The sequence below is a fragment of the Tupaia chinensis genome, unplaced genomic scaffold (assembly GCF_000334495.1).
Source record: "Tupaia chinensis unplaced genomic scaffold, TupChi_1.0 Scaffold000282_1, whole genome shotgun sequence".
Taxonomy (NCBI): Eukaryota; Metazoa; Chordata; class Mammalia; order Scandentia; family Tupaiidae; genus Tupaia; species Tupaia belangeri.
In genome coordinates, this window is record NW_006159765.1 from 58510 (window position 1) to 75010 (window position 16501).

Below are 16501 nucleotides of genomic sequence, written 5' to 3' on the forward strand. Positions count from 1 at the left end.
TATCTTAAAAATGTCTCAATTATCTAAAATTTTCTCTGGTTAACATTTGCTTTATAAAAGGGAAAAAGAATTTTTAGTATGTGTTTTCTATTTGTTCTCTGTCTACATTCACGACTGGCACATAAGCATTATTTTCTACAGTTTTAAGAACTGGAAGACAGGTTCATGGATTTCAGGCTTCTATTATACAACTATTAAAAGACAGACCAAATACAGAATCCATAGAATGTGACTTAAAATTTCTTGTTCTTTTCACCACACTACAGTGCCTGACATCTGAGGTATCAAAAGATGTCACGGCTTAAGGACTCTTTAAAAATCACCCAGTTTTGCCACCCTTTCAATGCCCTGTTGAATCTCAGCAAGATAACTTTTAATCCAGCTATTGCCATCTAATGTCAGATGGCCATCTCTGAAAAAATACCACTTATAAAGCGAGACAAGAAAGCAATATATGTAAAGCTTATTGTTATTTTTCGGCCTATAACTCATTAGCACATTCTAATTTAACCGTATATCTAATGTATCTTTAGTATTTATTTTCACTACATATGTTAAGTCAGTGAATGATATTAGCGTGATTTTCCCCTGGACTATGCAAATTTCCTCTTGACAGAAAAGTATCGTGGTAGATAACATTCTCTAGCCTTTCTTCTGGAGGCAAGAGAAAAAGAACAGTTAAAATAAAACAGCCCTGAAATTCTAGTTTAAAAAGGACTTTTTGCTTTTGTCAAAACATCTTAGTCTTCATAAGTGCAGAAATACTTACCTAAGCAAAAAGCAGCTCATCAGAAGGCAAACTGCTGCAAAACGAACTGAGAAGTAAATACTAATACATAAAGTAATATAATAGAAGTGTTCTCATCTTTTTTAGCATACTCAGCTCTCTTTCTTTCACACTTTTGTGCAGCTCTTAAAATCCAACATCCTCCATTAATTCTTAAAACTCCTAAAATGATAAAACATATTCTATTTAGCTGTCGTATTGTACTAATCTTATCTTACCTACCATATTCCACCATCTGCCCTTTTAACAACTTTAAAGTGTAAAAATTATAATATTATTTATTTATTCTTTTATTATTAGTTTTTATTCATTTATTCACCTTGGGTCTGTCATTGGTGCTTATTTTATATTCCAGCTTTTTTTATTTTTACAGTTGGTGACTGCTTCTACGTTCAGAGTTGTGCAAGTTTTCCACCAGTGACTTATCCTGCAGTAAGTTATTCATATGCACAGTGAACAAGAAATAGAAAAGGCTCAAGCTTGGGCTTCTGCAGCAAATATGTTGTCTCAGAAAGTGGGTTATCAACACAAAGATGATTGTTAAATAGCAATAGTGATAGTGGGGAAGGCTAAGGAGGAGCAAACAGGCAGAACAACATCAACCCAAAACACCCTATAGTTTTGGGATTCCTTTATAAGACCTGATTTTGGACTGAGGGACCAGGGAGCCAAGTAAAGGAAATTCTGAAGTGAATAGGGTAGATGCAGATGAGAGGATAAAAGAGGAAGATGAAGAAAATCAAGGACTTCAAGTCAGAAGTAAGATAGTTTCAAAATACTTCAAGAAGTATAATTCTACAAAATGCAATCTAAAAAATCAAGTAACAGAAAAATAAGTTTATTCTAAATAAACTTGCAATAATAGAACATCTGAAAAAACTTTAATTATATTAAGGATTACCAAATAATTAAATACAAATGTAATAGCCCCTAAATATAGCATGAGCGTTAGTGTATTAGTAGTTTATGGAGAAACAGAACTAATAAAATGTAGGATGTTTGTATGTGTGTGTGTGTGTGTGTGTGTGTGTGTGTAGAGAGAGTTGTCAGGATTCGGTTTAAGCAGTTTTGGAGGCTGGCAAGTCTAAAATATTCAGAGTAGGTTGGCTGGCAGTTTGAAAACCCAAAGCAGAGCTGCTATTTGAGGACAGAGGTAGTCTTCTGGCATAATCTTCTCATCTTCAGAGGAGGTAAAGTCTTTGCTTAACTCCTTCAACTGATTGGATAAGACCCATCCACATTAAGTAGTACATTTTGCTTTATTCAAAGCCTACTAGTTTCATGCCTTTAAAAACCATTTTTAAAAAAATCCCCCATAGGTCAGCATGGTGGCACAGCAATCCATGATGCTGGGCCACTGGGAAGGTTTCTGGTTTGTGTCCCTAGGTCTCCCTAAGTATGTCAGGTACATGCACGTGATCCTGTCTGGCTGAGACCGGGGCTGGGTTATGATGTGAAAGCCCTGTTTTGGGTGTCACACACACACTCGCACGCACACACACACATTCTCTCTGTCAAAAGAAAGAAATAAACTATAAAAACAAAACAAAATAAGCAAAGTCTACTAGTTTCAGTGTGAATCCTGCCCCCCAAAATATACCTTTACAGAAATATCTAGAATACTATTTATTCAAATATGTCATATCTTATTCTAACTAAGTTGACACATAAAATTATCTATGATAACTAGGTAAACGTTAACAAAAGAGAGTAGGCTATTTAAAAAATAATCAAAAACTTGGAAACCAAATTACATACACATATATATATATGTAATATATATTATATATATATATATATAATACACACACACACACAAACACAATAAGAAACCATTTGAAATGTGAAATACTGGATTGGTTGATATTTCTGAGATACTCACCCTGAACATACATACATATTATGTCAGGAATGTTCAGAGACCTTGAGTATATATTGTGAAAAATATACCTTTCATAAAGAAAACTACTGGGCTTCACTGAAGCAATTTTTGGAAAAAAATTCACTGCAATTAGACAAAAATGTAAGGTAGAAAATGTGAATAAAATATTTTGATTAATTGAATTATCTACTTATTCTAAAAGTACCATCCAACTCCAGATGAATTAAAAACTCAATATGAAATGTGATATTATATAACAAATATAAGAAAAATAAAATTTGATGAACAATAATTAAGAGTCAGAATGACCACCATAAGGAAAAACAAAGTAGATAAATTCGTTTTTACTAAAACTGAAGATTTTGATTTATCAAGACATGCAGTAGGTGGAGATAATGAATATCCAAATTAAAAGAGAACATTTTTACTACATTAAACAAATTATGAGTTTATATTTAGAATACTTAAAGACTGAGACCAGCAGATGATGTAATGTTTACATCCTGGACTCCCACTTACTTGACTGCAATTAGAATCCTGAACCCAGGGGCTTAAAACTCACTCAGGGCATGTGTGCATGCATATCCAAAATCCCTGAGAGGAGAATGGAGGAGAAGGGATTGCGGCGTGGTCATATCCGCTTGCAGGGTGGGGGGGTGGTGGTGGTGGTGAGTGGTGGGTGTGGTGGGTGTGTGTGTGTGTGATTTCTTCCTTTCTGTCTCTCTCTCACTGTCTTTCCAGCTAGCACATGCATCCTATAACAAAAATCTCTCTCTTTCTCTAGTTGAAAGTCAATAAGAAATTTCTAAAAATTGAGAAAAGACATGAACAATTCATAGAAAGTAAAACACAAATGGCTAGCTACCCTATAAATACATATTTAAACTCATACAAGGAGAAGTTAAAATATTTGAAAAGTGACACCTGTCTACAGCTATTGGATTGGCAAAAATCAAGCAGTTAGACAGTAACAAGTGGTAGTAAGAATTTTGGAAAACTCAAAACACTCATGCGCTGTGTGGGAGAGTTTACACTGCTTTAGTCATTTTAATGTGTTCTATCTTAGTATATTGTCAAATATTTGTATTTATATTCTCTATACAGATATCTCACACTTGTCTATCTATCTATCTATTATCTATCTATCTATCTATCTATCTATTATCTATCTATCTATCTATCTATATATATATATCACAACCAGGCAAAATAAGCAAATATAATGAAATGGAAATTGAAAATATTTTTGTCTTTAACTGGAGATTGTTTAAATAAATTATGATGGATATATGCTATGGAATTCTAAAAAAGCAACAAACTGTAGATAAACATTATATATTTTTTTCCTAGTACATTACAGGATTTCTTTATTTGTAAAATAGGATTAATTACATCTACTATCTAGCTTCCATGAAGGATATTAGAAAGATAATTTTTAAAAATGCAGCATAGTACACCATCAACTTTTTTGAGATGGTTGATGAGGAAAAATAATACGAAAAAGTAAAGTGTTGTTACCGCAGGTATTGATCTCAATGTTAACACATTTACATCAGCCACAGGAAATCTAAAGGAATCATAACACTTTAATTAATAAGGTTTTTGCCTATTGGGGGGCAATTGAAAAGTTTTGATACTGCTTCATATTTATGCCGGAATTGAACAGTTTAGCAAATGTACGGTGGAGGTGGGAACCTGGTTTTTTATTGCTGGATTGAGAATTTACAAATAAGTAAGGGGTGGTGTTGAATTCAGGTTAGGGACATCAGTACGAACTTATGTTTAGACAATTTCATAGAAAAGTATTTACAGATATGTGTACATAGATGAGTTAGTATACATACATATATACATATGCAGGGTCTTCAATTTCATGGAAAATGTATATTATGAAAAATCTATGCATAGATTTTTTAATTTGCACCAACATAAACTAGTCCCTTAATTTAATTTTTCTACTTTTTGAAATCCTTTTTGATTCATGCTGTCAGTTAAGAGGATCTAGAAAGAAATAAAACTCAGTAGCAGTAAGCACACCTGGTGTCCAAATTGTGGTTTCTATCGCTATTCTTTAGTGAAAGGAACTAAGGGTCGTTGGGGAAATGGCTGATTCTAGTCTGTGGCAGGAAATATATAAGATAAGCATGAATGATTGTGTAGTGACAGAAAGCAAAGAAATGCTCACACACATACATGCATGCATGCATGCACGTGTAAACTGAATGATGAAAGAAAACGAGATAGAGGAGCTGAAACAATTGGAGTAATGATATTAACAAAGCAGAATTGCATTATAACACAAAACAAATATCTTGAGTCCCTAGTCATATAAATAAAGTATTGAATAAATAAATGGAGGAGAAGAAACAAATCTGTACGCAAAGGTTTCAAATACATTTCAAGTTTAAATACTAAACCCTTAAAAGAAGAGAGCATAAGTCTCTACTCCTTAGGGATGGGCTGCATATAATGACTTGTGGCCAAAATGTGCAGTATGGATAGAGGGAAAAAGGAGTAATTTAATCATAAACAAACTTGAAAAACAGTACTTAAGTCAGGTGATCAAGAGAAGTCAACATTAGGGACCAATAGATGGCATAATGGTTATGTTCCTGGACTTTCACGTAGTCATCATCTGCTGTTCAAATCCCAGATCCAGTGGCTTAAAACTGATGCAGGTGTGTGTGTGCCCAAAATCCCAAGAGGAGAATGTAGGAGAAAGGACTGCAGTGTGGCCATTCCCTCTAGAGGGTGATTTCTTGCTTTCTGTTTCTATGGCAATTGTATACTCCATTTAGCAAAAATCTCTCTTAAAAACAAAGACAAAACAAAACAAAACAAAATGAAAATGTAGAGAAGTCAACATCAACCATGGTAAGTCTTGTTGACTAGTATAATATGAAAAAAGAAAAATAAATACTAATAGAGCCATTGTTTATTATTTATTATGTGCCCAACACTTCGACATACATTAAATCTTCTTACTTGCCCAATGTACTTAATACTAGTTACCTACATCAAGAGAGTGGTCTCCTACTGTAAGGAGAAATTCAAGTGGACTAAGTTTATTGATAGAAGTTGCTGCATTTCTCCAGTGTTTTTTCTACTCTGGTGCCTTTGACACACAGTAGTATTCAATACTCCCACCAAAGTGAAAAAAATCATTCTCCCTTACTTTACATTCTCTATATTAAACCCGAATAGTTTCCTTGTGCCTCTGATATCACAAAGATTTTAGGGAAGCAGCTAGTTCTATTTCTACTTGCAGCTTCCCTGCTCAGGAATCAGATACATATATATTGATACTGGCTTCTTATGATTCAATAAAGGTCACCATGTTACGCTCAAACTTTTTCATTCATCTAGAATGGCTTTTTCCCTTGGAGGTTAACAAGTCCTTTGACTGAATAAGTCTATGGCATAAGTCCAGACTTACCTTAATTAATTATTTTATTTATTTATTTTTTTTTTAAAGAATTATTTTGTTATTTAACTTTATTTATTTATTTATAATTGGATAGAGAGGGACAGAGTGACAGCCAGAGTGAGAGAGTGAGAAATTAAGCCGTCAGGTCCAGGACTTGAACCACCGTCGACTGTGTGGGAGTCCAGTGTCCTTAACCACCACGCCACCTGCTGGCCCCTCTTAATTATCCTAGAAGTTTTTATTGAGGATCAACTATGTGGCAGGTATAAATTTACACAGATTATATTCATATTGAGAACCTTCACTCCAATCTAAGTACCTAAATTAGCAAATGTACTTGAAAAGGTCTCTTTGGTCTAATTGAATTTAAGCGAAATTTTTCTTTCCCAAATCTCCTTGCGTTCCCTTTCACCTCGTTTTTCTGCTGAGTACTTGCTATTCCCTTCATGATGTTTGATTTTTCTCACCCTCAGTTGTTAGGCAAGACACAGGAATGTTATCTGTATCTCAGCTTGAAGTTAAGTATTAGTGGTTTCCTCTGCTAGCATGCCCTTTGATATTGACATGCCACTGCAGGGATACCATTAATGATAAACCCCAATTTATTACTATTTTAAGTCATTTTATTCATTTACTATAGTCTGAAGAGCTAAAAGGCATACTTTTAAAAAATGACAACTAGTAATTTATCTTTACTGCAGCCCCTGGAGAGACTCATCAATATCCCAGTTCCAGGACTGGCTGAGAGAGTGACTGTCTCCACATCACAGAAAAGCCTCCAGGGATACCAGTAGTTTGTTGGATTTTTAGCAAACAATAAAGAAAATAGTAAATGAAGACAGGCCGAAGGTTAGGAGGGGAACATGATATCTGAAGATAGGCCGAAGGTTAGGAGGGGAACATTTAGGATTGAGAAGTAATTTATTAAATGTATAACATGCATAACAAATACTAATCAGCATAACTATAAGATAGCTTTTAATGGTATTAGATTTTTTCAGCTGATCTATTTACTGGCAAAATAAAACAACTCAAAATCTTCTCTCTATATAACAGTGGTTTTATGTCTCATTGTCAATTTGCATATCTTTTCTGAACTAAAATATAAATGAAAAAAGAAAGAATTTTGTTAGCATTCTGATTTTTTTTTTTTTAAATCATAGGCTCATACACTCCCTGGGGAGAGACAGAGAGATATAGGAAGAGACAAAAAGCGAGAAATCGTCCCCTGGTGTGCATGGGAAGTGGCCACATCTCAATCCCTTCTCTTCCATTCTCTCAGGAACTTGGGCACGCATGTAAATTCGCCCAGTGTGATTGGCAAGCTGCTGAGTCTGGAATTCAAACCATAGTTGACAATGTAGAATCTAGCAATGGGTTAGCTTCCATGTCATCTGTTGGCCCTGCATCCTGATTCTTAATTTTAATGCTCACCTGATTTATCCATAAACAAATTTCTTACTAATTTATATATTTATGTTGGTTAAATACAAAATTAACTGTAATCTACATTATCTAACATTTCCCCACATATTTCTATCTTATATGTAGATCATGTATAATTAGATCTAAACAGGGATTCATAAGTAATAAAAAAATATTTACAACAAGGATTTGTTTTCTTTCAAGATTTGAAAGTTATACTTGAGAATCGATAATCAAGTGGAGGAAGTGTCGCTAATCTTTATTTCATCTCAAGATTTATTGAATGATAAATGATAATGTTTGTTTGCTTAGTATCTACAACTGTGCAGAAATTAATACCTGAACCATGAAATTCAAACCTGCAAAGATATTATAGTTTAAAAAGAAACAGAGTAAGAAAATTATGGGGTTATGGGGATCAGCAGTTGCTGTTATGGCTATGTTGCTGGACTCCCATGTAGTCGACCGCAGTTCGAGTCCCGGACACTGTGGCTTAAACTCACACCAGACACGTGTTGTGTGTGCCCAAGATCCTGAGAGGAGAATGGAGGAGAAGGGATTGTGATGTAGCCATTCCCCCTGGGGGGTGATTTCTTGCTTTCTGTCTGTCTCTGTCTTTCTGGTGAGCACACACACACCCTATAGCAAAAGCCTCTCAAAAAAAAAAAAAAAAAAACTGAAAGAAAGGAAAATTTGTTATGGTGTATGGTATATACTATCACGAATGAAGCACAGACACTAAATAAAGACAAGCTACAGGGTACACAGTAATGCAACATGTTTTGAAAGAAGCAAGGGTGCTATCTTGAATAGTTTGTTGTTATGTTTATGCTGTTAGTTCTAGAGAAAACTTGGAACAATAACAATGGAATAATGGTATATTGTGTGCTGGAGAAAAACACTCATTTTTGTATAGAGAGTTTAGCTTGGAAAATGGTGGTCTAGGGTCAGTATAACTATGTGGATAGCTTTAGCAGTAATCCAGGAAACACTTAAATTAAATAATCTGATCACATGTATTAATATTTAATTGTGATTTAGCATATGTAGCACTCACTTTATAAAGAATTTTTTCATAAAAAATGAGTTTGAAAAAAATTTAAATTTTCCCTTTTGCATTTTTTTGTACTTTTTTTATATTATACTGTTATATACCATAAAGTTTGGGAACCAGCAGTTAGAGTAATGGCTATGTCGCTGGACTCCCACATAGTCGACTGCGGTTTGCGTCCCGGACCCGGTGGCTTAAAACTCACGCCGGGCGCGTGTGCGTGCGTGCCCAAGATCCCGAGAGGAGAATGGAGGAGAAGGGATTGCGGCGTGACCATCCCCCCTGGGGGGTGATTTCTCGCTTTCTGTCTCTATGTCTCTCTCTGTCTGTCTGGCGAGCGCATGCGCCCTACAGCGAAAAACCCTCTCCAAAAAAAAAAAAAAAAGTTTCATCTGCTATTATAATTTCTTGCATTTGCTTATGCCTTCTGCTCAATATTTGTTGAAGATTTGGAGAACTATAATGCTAACTTCTGAGTGTTCAGTTTATATTGGAGAAATATCTATAAGAGCAATTATAGATTTTTAAATATATATTATTTTAACAGATAACTTTTATTCATGTTGAATCAACAATAAGATAAATGAATACTGATGAATGAGTCAATGAATCGTATTTATGTGTATCTAATCCAATTGAAAGTTTGAGTATCTCTAGTCTTTTAGACTGTTCACAAATACTCCTAGAATATATTGAAACATTTTCATGTAAATGTCTCTCTACCTACGAGCTGCACTGATAAATCCAAAATGTTTGGGGGATTTTATCACCCACAAAGGACACAGAAATGTTAGAATTGTATATTTCAAGGCTCAAGATTTTATTAAATTATAATGTAGCTTTAAAATTTTCAATTCAACTAGAATCTCCAAGAGCTATTAAGACCCTGAGTGTTTCTTTGGATATGTTCAATACCTGCTGTCTAAAAGGAGGGTAACTCATTTTAATGATCCAAGTTTCTTTTACTTACAACATTGTATGATGAATGTTGGGTGCTTATGGGAAGGGTTGGCACACATTCAATGTTTAACACAAGATAGTTTTACAATATAAATAATTTTAGTTGCAGGAATATTCTAGTGAAATTTGCAGCCCTATAAAAGAAGATACTGTAGAAAAATACAAATAGATATATGATAAATTGTTCCATAGACTGCTGCTGTAGACCATGCTAGTATTTACTGTGTGGGGATAGTTTATAGTGAGAAAGCTTTCTTCTTTATGGTTAGAAATACACAGAGCTATAAAAATGTAATGGTTGCTTTAACCTATAAAAGGTTTTTTAATCAGTTGGTTTTTGACAGAAGGTGGAAATTGTATCTGATGAGAGATTTATTTTATTCCTCTTCCTTTAATTTTTAGAGTTCAGGAATGCTTTGAAGATGTTAGAAAGAACCCGATGAATTTTCACAGCATCATATAGAAATGATGTGAATAGAAGACCATACAAGAAAATACAAATTGTGTGCACATGCTTCTCGGCTTTATTAATTCATTCTACATTCATATTGATGTAGGTGGAAATTATAAAATGAATGATGAATTTATAGATCGAGTTAGCAATTTAATCTCCATGGCAACATGCAAAAATTGATAAAGTAATTAAATAGAACATTTATAGTTTACTGAATAATTTAGTTGTCTGGTAATTATTAGCATGATTATAAAATGACATAAACAACTGTGTGATTCAAACGTGTGATTATGTACAATATATGCCAAGCTGGCACTTATTGAACATATTTTGCTGATTTTACACATAATTAATAAATACACAGTGCAGCTGTGCAGAAAATGCTAAATAATTTACCAGAAGCAGTGTGTGTGTGTGTGTGTGTGTGTGTGTGTGTCTGTGTGTGTGTGTGAGAGAGAGAGAGAGAGAGAGAAAGAGAAAGAGAAAGAGACAGAGATCTAAATGTACTTAGACTGGTGCTGAAATAAGTGGTACAACGCATTAATTTACTTAAATGAAATTTAACTACTTCAGAAGTAAAAGCATTTTAAATGGAAACAAGTCTTATTTTCTCGATCCTGCTTTTACGCTTCATTTTTATTTCTAGGTTGAGCATATTGTCAAGCTTATCATTGTAAAAGCATTGTATATTTAAGAATTTTACCAGAATCCAAACATTTTAAAGTTTTAGATTTTTGTTAAAAGGGCAATCATTTTGAGACTTTTTTTTTTTTTTGATGAAATATACCTGGAAAATTGTTTCTCAAGTCTGAACAAGTAGGGATCCAGAGTGCTAAGGTCAGAGTGGGACAAAGTATCAGATTTTTGAGTTTGGTATGAGAAATGCATAATATCTATCTGTTTTAAGAGTGAAATTGATGAACCAATACAAAAATAATAGAAACAGTACATTTGTGACAATTAAAACTTGGAGTTTAGATCAAGTGAATTTAGCCTGAAAGTAGTTAATTAGAGACTGAGAAAATGTACATAGTTTACAGGATAGAAACTGGAAAAACTACTAAAAGTTACATACAAATGTTTACACACACACACACACACACACACACACACACACACACAAGTTTATAAGGGAATGTGCAAATGAGATCTCAAGTGATTGCTGCACAGACTACAGAACAGGTGCAGTTCTTTTATGGTTGGGTGTCCATGGCAATACAGAGATGCAAGGGAAGGCTGCATGATAATACTACAGGTGCTGTTGTGGGGAGAAAAACAATGCTGATATCCTTGGACATAGATGAATGATTTCAGGGTGCTTTAGACTTACACCAAGTGTCTTAGTCTATTTGGGCTGCTATGATGAAAATACCTTAGGCTGAGTTCTTAAGCAACAAATATACATATTTTTCTTTCCTCACAATTTTAGATGTTGGGAAGTCCAAGATCAAAGAGCCAGGAAATTTAAGAACCCACTTTGTGTTTCATAGATGGCCAACTTCTTGTTGTTTTCTCACTAGGTAGAAGGGGCAAGGAAACTCTTTGAGGTCTCTCTCTCTCTCTTTTTTTTTTTTTTGCTATAGGGGGCATGCACTTGCCAGAGACAGAAAAATAGAAATCACCCCTCAGGGGTGATGGCCATGCCACAGTCCCTTCTCCTCTATTCTCCTCCTGTGATGTTTGTTGCTCGTGCATGCACATGTGCCCAGTGAATTTTAAGCTGCCAGATCTGAGACTTGAACTGCAGTCGACTACGTGGGAGTCCAGTGACATAGCCAATATTTCATCTTCTGGTCTTCCTGAGGTCTCTTTTATTAGGACACTAATCCTGTTATGAGAGTTCTCCTCTCATGATTGATTAACTACCCAAAGACCCATCTTCAAATGCCGTCTCAATGGGGATTAGTTTTAACATATGAATTTGGAAGATACACATTGTCTATTACATCAATCATAGGTCTATGGCACTGAGGCTATATATTGTCACTGATTTTGATAATACGAATATTTAAAATGTCGACAGTTATTTATTACTCTGTACCCATAAAATCACCCTTTACTTTTCTACTGTTCACCAATGTCTGCACAGGACCACATCAGGTAATCAATTGCTTGTCACTCATTCCACAAACCCTCGCTAAGATTCATCATAGTCACTATCTATATTACTTTCTAAAAGTCTTTATTATTGTAAAAAATATTTTTTAAATTTTTATTTATTCATTGTTATTATTTAATGCTACAGGACATGTGTGCCCATCTTAAATGTCCTGGCTCTTTGATCTTGGAATTCCCAACATCTAAAAGAGAGAGACCAAAAGAGAAAGGGAAAGTGAGAAAGCAAGCTGCTAAGTCTGGAATTTGAACAGAGGTCAGCCACATGTGAGTTCAGTGCCCAGGCCACCATGCCATCTGCTGGCCCTTAAATATCTATAATCTTACAATTTTGTCTATGTTCATCACTATTACCTGCTTTATGCAATCATCCTGGTTCAACTAAAATATATTATGGCCCCTACACCTGATTATTTTATTGTTTAAAAATATTTAATTTACCTTCCTCCCACTTTATATGGTGGAATTGAAATCCCCATTATTTAGCCTTAGGAAAGTGAATGGGAGAGTGAAAAATGTCTTTGATCAGCACTTTAAATGTTTATGTAGTTGAGCATGTCCTCTTGTGCCTTTACCATTTTTGTGAGAGAAACATATAGCCTGTTCACTAGTCTAAGGAGGATTAGATATGCTGGACACACAGCTTGCCGTAAACCCTTACAGTAGGCATTAGAAAATGACTAGCATTTTTCCTAACCTAAATAAGAGACTATTTTAAAACACTTGTATTTTGTAAGCGTTTCTGAAAAAAAAAATCATGATCTGATCTTATTTTTAATGAACTTGCATGTTAATATTCAGAATTATTGTCAACTAAGACCCAGTCTTGAAGCTCTAACCACAGGTGCAATTTAATGTGAATCATTACAGAATTATATTAAAACAGAACAAAAGGAAATAAAGCAAAAATCTGCCTCTAATTCCTAATGTTTAACAGTAAGCCAAAACTAAAGAATACTTATACTTTCAAGGGTAATGCCTAAGGGTGGAGATCCGATGTGAAAACCCACCTTTGTGAAACATTGCAAATGCTCAAAAGTAGAGAGAAAAAAGGGGCAAAATCATCGTAATGGAAATATATATTTGGGAAATATCTCCAGGCATAAGATGATACATTAGAAGTAGTGAGTAGCTGATGCCTGGGGAGAAAATACAGTGTTAGAAAATTAGACAAAATGTTAAAAAAAATACGCTGCTAAAGAAAAACAACAACACCTTTTAGATCAATAATAAAACCCCAAGCAGACAGAAAATATTTTAATACTTATCACATGTACTCCATACCGCATGATACCATTATCTTGCGACTTTCTTTACCAATGTGTATTTAGAATGATAGCAAATGGATAAATGATTCATTTTACTCTTCCACAAGATGACCTGTTTTGCAAAGTGATGCAGGTACTATGAACCCAACAGTGACAACAATGTGAGCCATAAAATATCTTGTCATATTGGATAGTTGGGCCGGAGTGTTAAGAAAAATATAGGGATTTCTGATAGCTCTAGCTGATAGCCAAGTTTGTGTTTTGACTTAATGTCTCTTGCAAGGTTCCAGAAATACTGAAGACTATTTGAACAAGACTAAATTTCTCCTTTTACTTGGATTAATTCATGTACGAACATAAATGTAAGTCTCGTCATACTTTAGCCTAAAATCCTAGGACACTAGGTAACCTTTACATTACATTCACAGACTGGCTATCACTAAGTCATTGAGAAGAATGAAATGGCCATGCCTACTGTTTTCAAGATTGTATAGTCTATGATAGAAATAACTAAGAATTTATTTACAATAATACAGGCTGTCAATGTATAAAAGCTGGCTTTCATGTTTTTACTCCACCTCCCTTTCAAACTTACCCATTCTTCTATGTATCTTGTTACTTCTGAGTTTCTTTTCCCCCCTGTATTATGCTAGAAAATAAGCTAGACATTATTTAGAACTATGGTCTGTGGAAAATTGTTACTGTGAGTGCACAAGAAGTACATGTGCTGAAAGCTCTATGCTGAAATCTAAGCATGTTTGTGACATCGTTAAAAGCACTTTCCTACCTATGGAGGCTGTTTGGCTGGCTGAGAGCAGTCACAATATTAAATAGTTGACTCCAAGGTACACTGCATGATGGAAATAAAAGCAATGGCAGTCAAGTCATTCTCTTCTATATGATATTTAAATAAAGAAATAGAATTAAGAAAAATAATTTAATATAGTTTATTTTGCTTTTGAAAGCTAGTCTATATTCTTCAGTAACAGAACTGCTAGAAACTGTAATATGTCTGTATTTTGTGATAGAATAGCAAACTTCATCTCTATAAAAATTTTTTAAAAAACCTCTGTTATTTTTTAAACTCTTTTGTTAAAGTTATTTTATTATTTATTTATTTATTTATTTTAATGTTACCAGAGAGGGTCAGAGTGAGAGAGATAGAGGGAAAGTGAGAAAGCAAGCCACCGGGTCCTGGATTTGAAACCTGGTCGCCATGTGGGAGTCTAGCATCCTTAACCACCATGCCACCATAAATTATACGCATGTCTTTGGCCAAATAAAATCTAGAAACATAAAAATGTGATATATAATCTAATACAGGTAAATAATTTGAAAAGGTGAGTAAAAACATGAAAAAAAGAAGAAAAAAGAATAGTTAATGGGAAAAAAAATATTAGAAGAGAAATGGCAACTCCAAGGTGGAGTACTTTTATAGTAACACAATAGATTTTGTACTTTGGGTATTTGGCACACAGAAAGAAACTCTAGAATGATACAGAAGGAGTGAGGTACATATTTGTGGGTTCAGGGACTCCCTAGAGATTCCAGATGATCTCAGCCCTGCAACACCAATTGATAATTCATTATTATTCTCCTTTACTGATGAGGAAAATTAGGTTACAAGATGCAAAATACATAATCAGGGCACAGAACTCTTACATGTGGGCATCAGGAATATGCCCACCCTACAATATTGCTCAGTTCTTGCTTTGAGCTCTGCAAAATTAGGTTAAATATATCTATGAAAATATATCAGTACGGCTTAATTGGAAAATAAGATTTAAAAAATTATAGTAATTATTATTTTTTTGATGTAGGTCCATTTCTGTAGTTATTATTCCCTCAAGTAGTTATAATTATTTAATTATTTCCAGGATTTTTAATATGATGTGGTAATATAATGGTACATATGGACAGTTGTGTTGCAGGATAATCCCATTTAAACTAGTAGTACTTTTCCTCATGGGAATGGGGGCTTGAAAAAAATATGAACTCAAGTTGTAAGACCTGGTTAATTTTATATGTCAATTTGATGTGGTCATGGGGCACCCAAACATTTTTGTTAATCATAATTCTGGATGTTTCTGTGAGGCTGGTTTTAGGTGAGATTCACACTTAAGTAGGGATGCTGAGTTTACTAGATTGCTTTCAGTATGGCTGGGCCTCATTCAATCAACCAAGGCCTGAATAGAACAAAAAGGCTGAATCTTCCTGAGTAAGAGAAACATTTTCTTGCCTTTGGATTCAAACTGAAACATTTTTATTTCCTATGATTTGAACCTTGTGACCTTCAGATGGAACTAGACCACTGATCCTCCTGTTCTCAGGTGTTGGAACCTGGACTAGAACTAAACCATCAGCTCTCCCTGATCTCCCATTTAATGACCACTCTGCAGATTTTGGAACTTGGCCACCTCCATAACTGTGTGAGCCAATTCCGTACAATGTAATTTTCTCCCATGCGCATCTATATATTTTATTAGTTCTCTTTCTCTGGAGAACTGTGAAAAATACATATTCTTTGTACATCCAATTGTGCACTGAGTCTAACCTGCTGAAATGTTAGCTATAAGGAAGCAAAGAGACAAGACAGTAGCCATAGAAGGACATGTCATCAACAAATGTTATTTTGTTTGTTTGGTTTGTCTTTCTCAACATAAAGTCTACTAGACAAAACCGATGAAAATGAAACATTAGGTATGGATCGTTGAATATATATATCTCATATATATATCTCATATAAGATGGCTTCTAATGAAATGTTAGCTATAAGGAAGCAAAGAGACAAGACAGTAGCCATAGAAGGACATGTCATCAACAAATGTTATTTTGTTTGTTTGGTTTGTCTTTCTCAACATAAAGTCTACTAGACAAAACCGATGAAAATGAAACATTAGGTATGGATCGTTGAATATATATATCTCATATATATATCTCATATAAGATGGCTTCTAATAGTTTATCGACTGAAACATTAGGTATGGATCGTTGAATTACTCAGTTGCTATATATATCTCATATAAGATGGCTTCTAATAGTTTATCGATTAGGACTGACATATGTCTTTGGGCACCCTAATAATAGCACATGAAGGACCAATTTTTTTGATATAGGGTCTGTGTTTTGTTA